Raw genomic sequence first — 8,528 nt, 5'->3', positions numbered from 1 at the left:
TACTGACAAGAACAGGTCAAAGAAGAGGTTGGAAATAGAATCCTAAGTATCTAAGAAAACTGCTAAATATGTGTGTGTGTGTGTGTGTGTGTGTGTGTGTGTGTTCATGTCATTGTTCCAGTGAAATAGTTTCTACAGAATCAGGCAGATGGCATTATTGAGAGTGAAACTGCAGTAAACTAAGATGAAGTAAAAGTGTCAGGCAATGACAGTGATTTTGAAAAAGAAAAAAAAAAAAAAAGAAGAGTGGCTCCCAAAATAAAAATGATGATGGCAGTAGCAGAGATTTTGATGAAAATACCATGAAAAAGAAATCAAAGCTCATGCAATAAAGGGGCAAGAAGTGCATTAAGGTATGCAAGGGAATAAGAGAGCTTTACTGAAAATCAAATCATCTTGTTTATTGTCTGTACTTTCCTAAGAACAAACCAGAATGATGGTAGCTCTATATTACAGTTACAAAGAAATAGATTAATATCTAGGTGATATCAAGTCAATATCAAGCGTATAAGGAAAAGAGAACTAGAATTTTCGTCACCAGGAATACCTGAGTATTGTCAATATAGAAATTCAAACACAGTGGGTGGAACACAGGTTCACCTAGACCAGGACAAGAATTGACACTTTGAAGATGGTTTTAAGGAGTATGACAATAGTTACATACACTTCAAAATTTTACTTCTTTAGGAATGTATGATAATCTGTAGACAGTACAGAACTGACTTGAATGAAGGTATTCAAATAGCAGAAGTATTTACCCTAAACAAATTAGGCAATGGAGATGTCTTGGTAAAACCTGAAAATAGTTTAAAGCTCGTAAAAGCTTTTAAAGTGTGGTATAGTATATTTGTTTTATTTCAAATAATGAAAAATCATTTTTTAAATTGTGTATCTAGAAATGTGGACTGTGTGTTGTCTGATTCTAGTCCCAGTTAAAAAAAAGTATGTAAAAAACATTTTATACATGAGCAACCATTTGCATTCTGTTCTGATTTTTGCAAACATTTTAACATAAACACCTCAAGTATGTTTTCAGTAACATCTGCTTAAAATTTAATTTCTTCATAAGTGCTGTTATTTATTTGATTTATATTTTGTAGGATATTTGTCATGAGAATATGTATAATGGCTTCATTCATAGCTTTACTATTTTTTAAACTACTAGGGTGATCACTTAGCAATTTTTCATATTCTACATAATATAAAGAGCTACATTTTGGAATGTGCCTTTGCTTAATTATACAGTTATCAAAAAATTATGAAAATGATCCAATAAAGTAAAAATATCTCTATTTCAGCAAAACAATGCACACTCTAATCCTTTGAAAAGCTAAATGCATAAAAGACTATGAGATAATGTGTTATCTGATGCTAGTGGCTTGTTTATACATAGTGTTAACTAATAGAAATATACTATTAGTTTTTAATATATATCATTAACAGGAACTCTCTCAAGGAAAAATCATAGCATGTAAAGAAAGCATTTAAAAAGGTTTTTCTTCATCTTGCATTTGTAGTAAAAAAAACTTTGCCTTGAGTTATGTTTATGATGTCATCTTTTGCTCCCCACCAAAAATAACATACATAGTGAAGTCACTTCTATATTTTTTCCAGTTGAAATATTTATAACTTTGTATCAGTCAGGGTTCTCCAGAGAAACAGAACCAATTGAACACACACATATACACACATGTATATAGAAAGATTTATTATGAGCAACTGGCACATGCAATTATAAAGGCTGGTGAGTGCCAAGAACTACAGGGTGAATCAGTAAGCTTAGAGACCTAGAGGAGCTATGGTTTAGTTTATTCAGAATCTAAAGGTTTGAACCTATGTGTGTCCTTGCTAACAATATTAACCTTAGATGTAAATGGGCTAAATGCCCCAATCAAAAGACACGGACTGGCAAATTGGATAAAAAGTCAAGACCCATTGGCATGCTGTATACATAGACTCTATATTTAAGAAATCTGAATTGACATGGCATAAATCAGATTCATAAATGAATTTACTTTCCCAAATTAGTTTTGATTCCATTAATTGGTTCTTAGGACCTGAAATACAATAGAGTGAGTTAAATATTCTGGTCCTAATAAAATACAACACTGTTTTACATCAAAATAGGTTATCAGTTTCTGAAAAAAATGATAGACTAGTTGTCTGAAGATAGGCTCTAGAATAACAATTATATTTGAACATGCTTCATAAGTCATGTCTTAAAAATAATTTTCAAATACATTGTTGAGCTGGAGAGATAGCAAGAAAAATCCATAGAAACCAGAGGCAAAAATACTGGGAGGCTGAGGTGGGAGGATCACCCAATCCCAGGAGGTCAAAGCTGCAGGGAGCCATGTTTGTGACACTGCAATCCAGCCTACATGACAGTGAGACCCTGTCTCAAATAAATAAAAATAATAATAATAGAATTTAAAAGAATACATATAAGTAAGCTTGCATCAAAGCAAGAATTGCATCCAAGCTAGAAACTGGAATAACTTCACTCTTTCTTTCAATGATGCAAACAAACTTTTTGCATTGGCTGTGATTGTCACAATACTTAGAAGGATACAATTCTGTGTCTACTTTTAAAACCAGTCATGAGAAGTTTCTCCACATCTAATCTAAGTAATTCTCAAAGTTTTGTAAGCCTGTTTGCCTTCAATCAAGCAGATTCCTAAACAACTTCTATCATTCTGTTCTTGTTCTTCATGATTGTAGCTATGACAAAATGAGACTGATGAGCAATAACCACCTCTGATTTTCCACCTTTGTAGTCCTTAATCACTTTTGTTTCCCAGTCAATCACTTATTGACAACACCACCTATTGACATTAGTCATGGATTTTGTGTGCTTAGGGACCAGGAGGAACAAAAGAACCTGAGATTAAACCAAGCACAAGAAAAAATGGAGCAATCAAGTTACACCATAAATGAGATGTATGAGGCTGCTGGCAATGTAACACAGCAAACTATTATACAGTAACCTTTTTATAGGTACAAAGAGTATACTCCAAAATGATGATAAAAAATATAATATAGTAAATACATAAACCAGTAACACAGTCAATTATTATTATTATTCATGGAAGCAGCGGCCCATCTGCAGTAGCAGTTGCCATGACATGGGCTGCAGAGAGAGAGAGAGGCGCAGCCAGGACTGTGTGCTCCACTGAGCCAGCAGGAGCTGGGAACAGGTGAAAGCCTTGCCCGCTTGCAAGTTGGAAGGGTAGGCACCTTGCCTCCCTGGGTGTAGCTGCAGCTGCCAGCCACAACTGCAGACCCAGGCATCCCTGTGCTCTCTGGGAAGGCTCCCACCCCTACAGGCTCAGAAGGGCCTGCACCTGATGCCTGGACTCTCCCTACTCCAGGCTCCCACTTTGATTTTGGAACAAAGTTGTGGCTGAGCTGAGGTGCCTGTTACAACCCATCCAGGTGTGCCTGTGCTCAGGGTGGTGCTGACATGCCAGTTCTCTGCTGCCCTGGTCCCCTCCAAACTTTGGGCCCCAACAATACAGGAGAGAGGCTGAGGGGGTTATTAAGGATGGCTCCAGCACAGACCGGTAGGCACACCTTGGCCTAAACAGCCTGGACCTGTGGATGGCATGGTGATGGCAGCAAGAAGCTGACAAGCTCCTGGGTAGAAAGGAGTGGTTCCCAAGTGAAGCCCCATCTTCAGGCCTGGGACAGGCTGCCAGTTCCATAGACTGGAGTGAGAACATATGGTGCTTTTTCCAGGCACACTCATGGCTGCCCATGGACCAATCAGCACACACTTCCTCCCCTCTGAATCCCTTAAAAACCATTCTCCTCTGAGAGCTGAACAGAAGTCAAGATGTCCTGCCTGTGGAAAGGACCTGCCCACTGTGGGTTTCCTCTCTGCCTAGTCTGCTCAGAGCTAAAAGGGTGTTTGGAGGACCTGCTGGTGAAGAGGGGCTACCCACTGTGGGTCTTCACTCTGCTGACAGCTGGACACTTATCGAGATGGCCTGCCTGAGGAGAGGAACTACCCACTGTGGGTCCCTTCTGAGCTGTTCTGTCAATAATGCACCACTTTGCCTTGCTCGCCCTCCATTTGTTCATGTGCTTCATTCTTCCTAGAAACAGGACTCAGCAAATGGCAGGGCTGAAAGAGCTGTAAGACAAAGAGGGCTGAAACTCACCCCGTGCTTGCCATGATGCAGGTAATGAGAAGTAGAGGAGAGAAAAAGAAATGAGCTCCAGCCCTTTGGGGACCCAAGACCTAGCAGCTCCCTGACCCAGGGCTGTGACATCCTCTTGGGGACTCTGTGGTTCCTGGAATCTCCCAGCTTTTGGGTGCATCACATTCCCCAGTGCCAGCTACAGAGACTGCTTGGAGTATGCCTGGTCCAGCCGCAGTCTCACAAGGAAATGACACCTATTTTGCACACTTGGCAGGTGTGGAATCCAGGCCAGTAGTGTAATTTGAACACAGCCTGCCAGGCTGAATGGGTGCAACGAGCCAAACAGGCCTGAGCAAAACCCAGGCAAAGGCACCACTGGCCACGGAGGTTTCTGGCCAGAAAAGCAACACCCCCAGGATCTCGTGACACTATCATGTACTGTATACTGTATGTAATTGTACATGCTATACTTTTGTACAAATGGCAGCATAGTAGGATTGTTTACACCAACATCACCACAAATATGTAGGCAACGCATTGAACCATTATGTTTAGATGGCTATGATATCACTAGGTGACAGGAATTTTTCAGCTCCACTGTAATCTCATGGGACCACTATCATTTATGTGATCTATTATTGTTATACTGCTGACTTTACAAACACATACAAATAAGTACAACTATCATACTGAAAAATTAAGATGCAAATATAATTGTGTCCTACAACCATAGCCTTCAAGTCCCAATTTTAAAAATATTTTTGACTAGAAGAAAATACATTGAGTGTAGAAAAAGATAGGATATGATTAAGAAATAATATCGTCTTGAAAATGTGGCCATGCAAGATAGAATTTTAGGGCTACCTGTATATATGTGATATTGTTTGTAGAAAATCTTTAATAATGCTCACTTAAGCAGCATATATACTAAAATTTGAACAATATAGAGAAGATTAGCATGACCCCTGTGCAAGGATGATGCAAAATTTATGAAGCATTCCATATTTTGAGGACCTCTTCAAGAAGAACTACAAACCACTGCTAAAGAAATTAGAGATGACACAAACAAATAAAAAATCATTCCATGCATAGGAAGAATTGACATCGTGAAAATGTCCATACTGCCAAAAGCAATTTATGGATTCAATGCTATTCTCATTAAACTACCATTGACATTCTTCACAGCATTAGAAAAAAGAAACTATTTTAAAATTAATATGGAACCAAAAAAAGCTTGTATAGCCACAAACACAATCCTAAGCAAGGAAAAAATAAAAAGCAAAAGCTACAGGCATCACACTACCTGACTTCAAATTATAATAAAGGCTACAGTAACTAAAAGAGCAGGGTGCAGGTATAAAAACAGGCACATAGACAAGTGGAACAGACTATAGGACCCAGAAATAAGACCACACATCTACACCCATCTCATCTTCAACAAACCTGCCAAAAGCCAACAATAGGAAAAGGATTCTCTGTTTAATAAATGATGCTGGGAGAACTGGGTAGTCATAGGCAGAAAATTAAAACTGGATCACTTACTTACACCATATACAAAAATCAACTTATGGTGGATTAAAGCCTTAAATGTAAAACCTAAAACTATCAAAACCCTAGAAGTAAAATCTAGGCAATACCATTCAGGACATAGGCATAGGCAAAAAAATTCCTGAGCAACAGGCCAAGAGCAATTGCAACAAAAGCAAAAATTGGCAAAGTGGATCTAATTAAACCAGTGAGCTTCTGCACAGCTAAAAAAACAATAATCAGAGTGAATGAAATGGGAGAAAATTTTTGCAATCTATCCATCCTGCAAAAGTCTAACATCCAGTGCCTATAATGAACTTAAACAAATATACAAGAAAACAACAAACAACCCTATTTAAAAGTAGGGCCAGGCGCAGCGGCTCCTGCCTATAATCCCAGTACTTTGGCAGGCTGAGGCAGGTGGATCATGAGGTCAAGAGATCAAGACCATCCTGGTCAACATGGTGAAACCCCTTCTCTATTAAAAATACAAAAATTAGCTGGGCATGGTGGCACAGCCTGTAGTCCCAGCTACTAGGGAGGCTGAGGCAGGGGAATTGCTTGAACCCAAGAGGCAGAGGTTGTGGTGAGCCAAGATTGCACCATTGCATTCCAGCCTGGATAACAAGAGCGACATTTGGTCTCAAAAAAAAAAAAGTGGGCAAAGGACATGAACAGACACTTCTCAAAAGAAGACATACATACAGCCAACAAACATGAAGAAAAGCTCAACATCATTGATCATTATAGAAATGCAAATCAAAACCATAATGTACCACCATCTCACATCCATCAGAATGGTTATTATCAAGAAGTCAAAAACAACAGATTCTGGCAAGGTTGTGGAGCAAAAGGAACACTTTTACACTGTTGGTTGTAGTGTAAATTAGTTCAAACCTTGTGGAAGACACTGTGGCAATTCCTGAAAGACCTAGGAGCAGAAAAATATTTGACCCAACAATCTCATTATTGAATATATACCCAAAGGAATACAAATTATTTTATTATAAATATGTATCAACACATATGTTCATTGTAGCACTATTCACAATAGCAAAGACATGGAATCAACCTAAATTCCCATCCAGGATAGACTGGATAAAGAAAATGTGGTACATATGTACTTTTGAATACCATGCTGCTATTAAAAAAAAAAAAAAGATTGTATCTTTTACAGAAACATGGATGGAGCTGGAAGCCATTATTCTCAGCAAACTAATGCAGGCAATAAAAAACAAATACTATGTGTTCTTATTAATAATTGGGAGCTAAATGATGAGAAGACATGGACACAGAGAGAAACAGCACATACTGGGGCCTCTTAGAGGCTGGAAGGGTGGGAGGAGGGAGAGCATAAAGAAGAATAGCTAATGGATGCTGAGCTTAATACCTAGGTAATGGGATGATGTGTGCAGCAATCCACATGGCACAGATTTAACGTAAACGTTGGAAAGAAAATAAATATTTTAAAAAAGAAAGAAAATCTGTGTTTGTTTTTTTATAAAACCTGGAGCAATGAATATTGTTTTTAAGTGTGGGATTATGAGAAATTTGCAAATACATAGTTATTTATTTAGTAGGAAATTCAGCATAATATGTTGCAACCTCTTGATTTGGTTCTCAACCTAGTACCAATAAAAAAACAACACATAAACAGTTAACAAATGAGCCTTAAAGTTTCCCTCAATTTAACTAAAATTAAGGCAATTGTTTTTCTATCTGTTGGCCCTAATCCCCCTTTTAATTGTCCATTGACTTCAGCAAACTTATAATTTCAAATTCTCACTCTGTCCCTTTAAGATACACATCTCTTTAAAAGCCTCTTGGCAGTTTTACAACCCAGCACTTTCTCAAAGATTTGGGAGCCATCTCTTCGGATCTGTTGTTATTAAGGAAGGAATCACCCCTACCTCCCAGTCTTAGGAGAGATTAGAAGCCTAACTTAAACTAAACAGGGGTTGATGAGCAAACACAAATGGCCTCATGCAGGACAAAAGCATTTGCAAACTCAGTAATGACTATGTGCCCCTCACATTCCTTTAATCAACCTTTCCTGTAATTTCTTCCGTACCTTCCTGTTAGTTCACCTAGTGCTTAAAAACTATTCCACGTTTTATTTTGGTGGAGTTGAGTTTAGTCTTTCACCCAAGTACAGTAGTGACAGAGGTAGAAAGAAATATATTTAGGCAGGTAGTGAGGCTAAGAGAGTCCTCAGCATGGCTTCCCTTTTAACAAAAAGCTACCCCCAAATCATTTCTTTTTAAACAAAGTTTAGCCTGAAATCCAAGCTGCAAACGTAGATGAGCAAGCTAGAAGCTTACACAGGTAAATGCTGGCAGCTGTGCCAATAGAAAAGAGCTGATGTCTCCAGATTTTTTAATGATCGCCATTCTAACTGGCGTGAGATGGTATCTCAATGTGGTTTTGATTTGCATCTCTCTGATGACCAGTGACCATGAGCATTTTTTCATATGATTGTTGGCCTCATATATGTCTTCTTTCGTAAAGTATCTGTTCATATCCTTTGCCCACTTTTGAATGGGCTTGTTTGTTTTTTTCCTGTAAATCTGTTTGAGTTCTTGTAAATTCTGGATATCAGCCCTTTGTCAGATGGGTAGACTGCGAAAATTTTTTCCCATTCTGTTGGTTGCCGATCCACTCTAGTGACTGTTTCTTTTGCCATGCAGAAGCTGTGGCGTTTCATTAGGTCCCATTTGTCTATTTTGGCTTTTGTTGCCAATGCTTTTGGTGTTTTGTTCATGAAGTCCTTGCCTACTCCTATGTCCTGGATAGTTTTGCCTAGATTTCCTTCTAGGGTTTTTATGGTGCCAGGTCTTATGTTTAAGTCTTTAATCC

The 8,528-nt window shown here is 38.4% G+C and overlaps 1 non-coding gene across 1 annotated transcript; it reads left to right on the top strand.

Annotated features, from left to right (window-relative positions):
• Positions 1-5,048: 5,048 nt before the first annotated feature.
• On the top strand, positions 5,049-5,154 carry LOC118152511 (U6 spliceosomal RNA). The gene has a single exon (XR_004741271.1). It is a non-coding gene; the product is annotated as a U6 spliceosomal RNA (small nuclear RNA).
• The last annotated feature ends 3,374 nt before the right edge of the window (positions 5,155-8,528 follow it).

The sequence above is a fragment of the Callithrix jacchus genome, chromosome 3 (genome assembly GCF_049354715.1).
Source record: "Callithrix jacchus isolate 240 chromosome 3, calJac240_pri, whole genome shotgun sequence".
NCBI lineage: Eukaryota > Metazoa > Chordata > Mammalia > Primates > Cebidae > Callithrix > Callithrix jacchus.
This window is presented reverse-complemented; position numbering and strand designations above follow the sequence as displayed.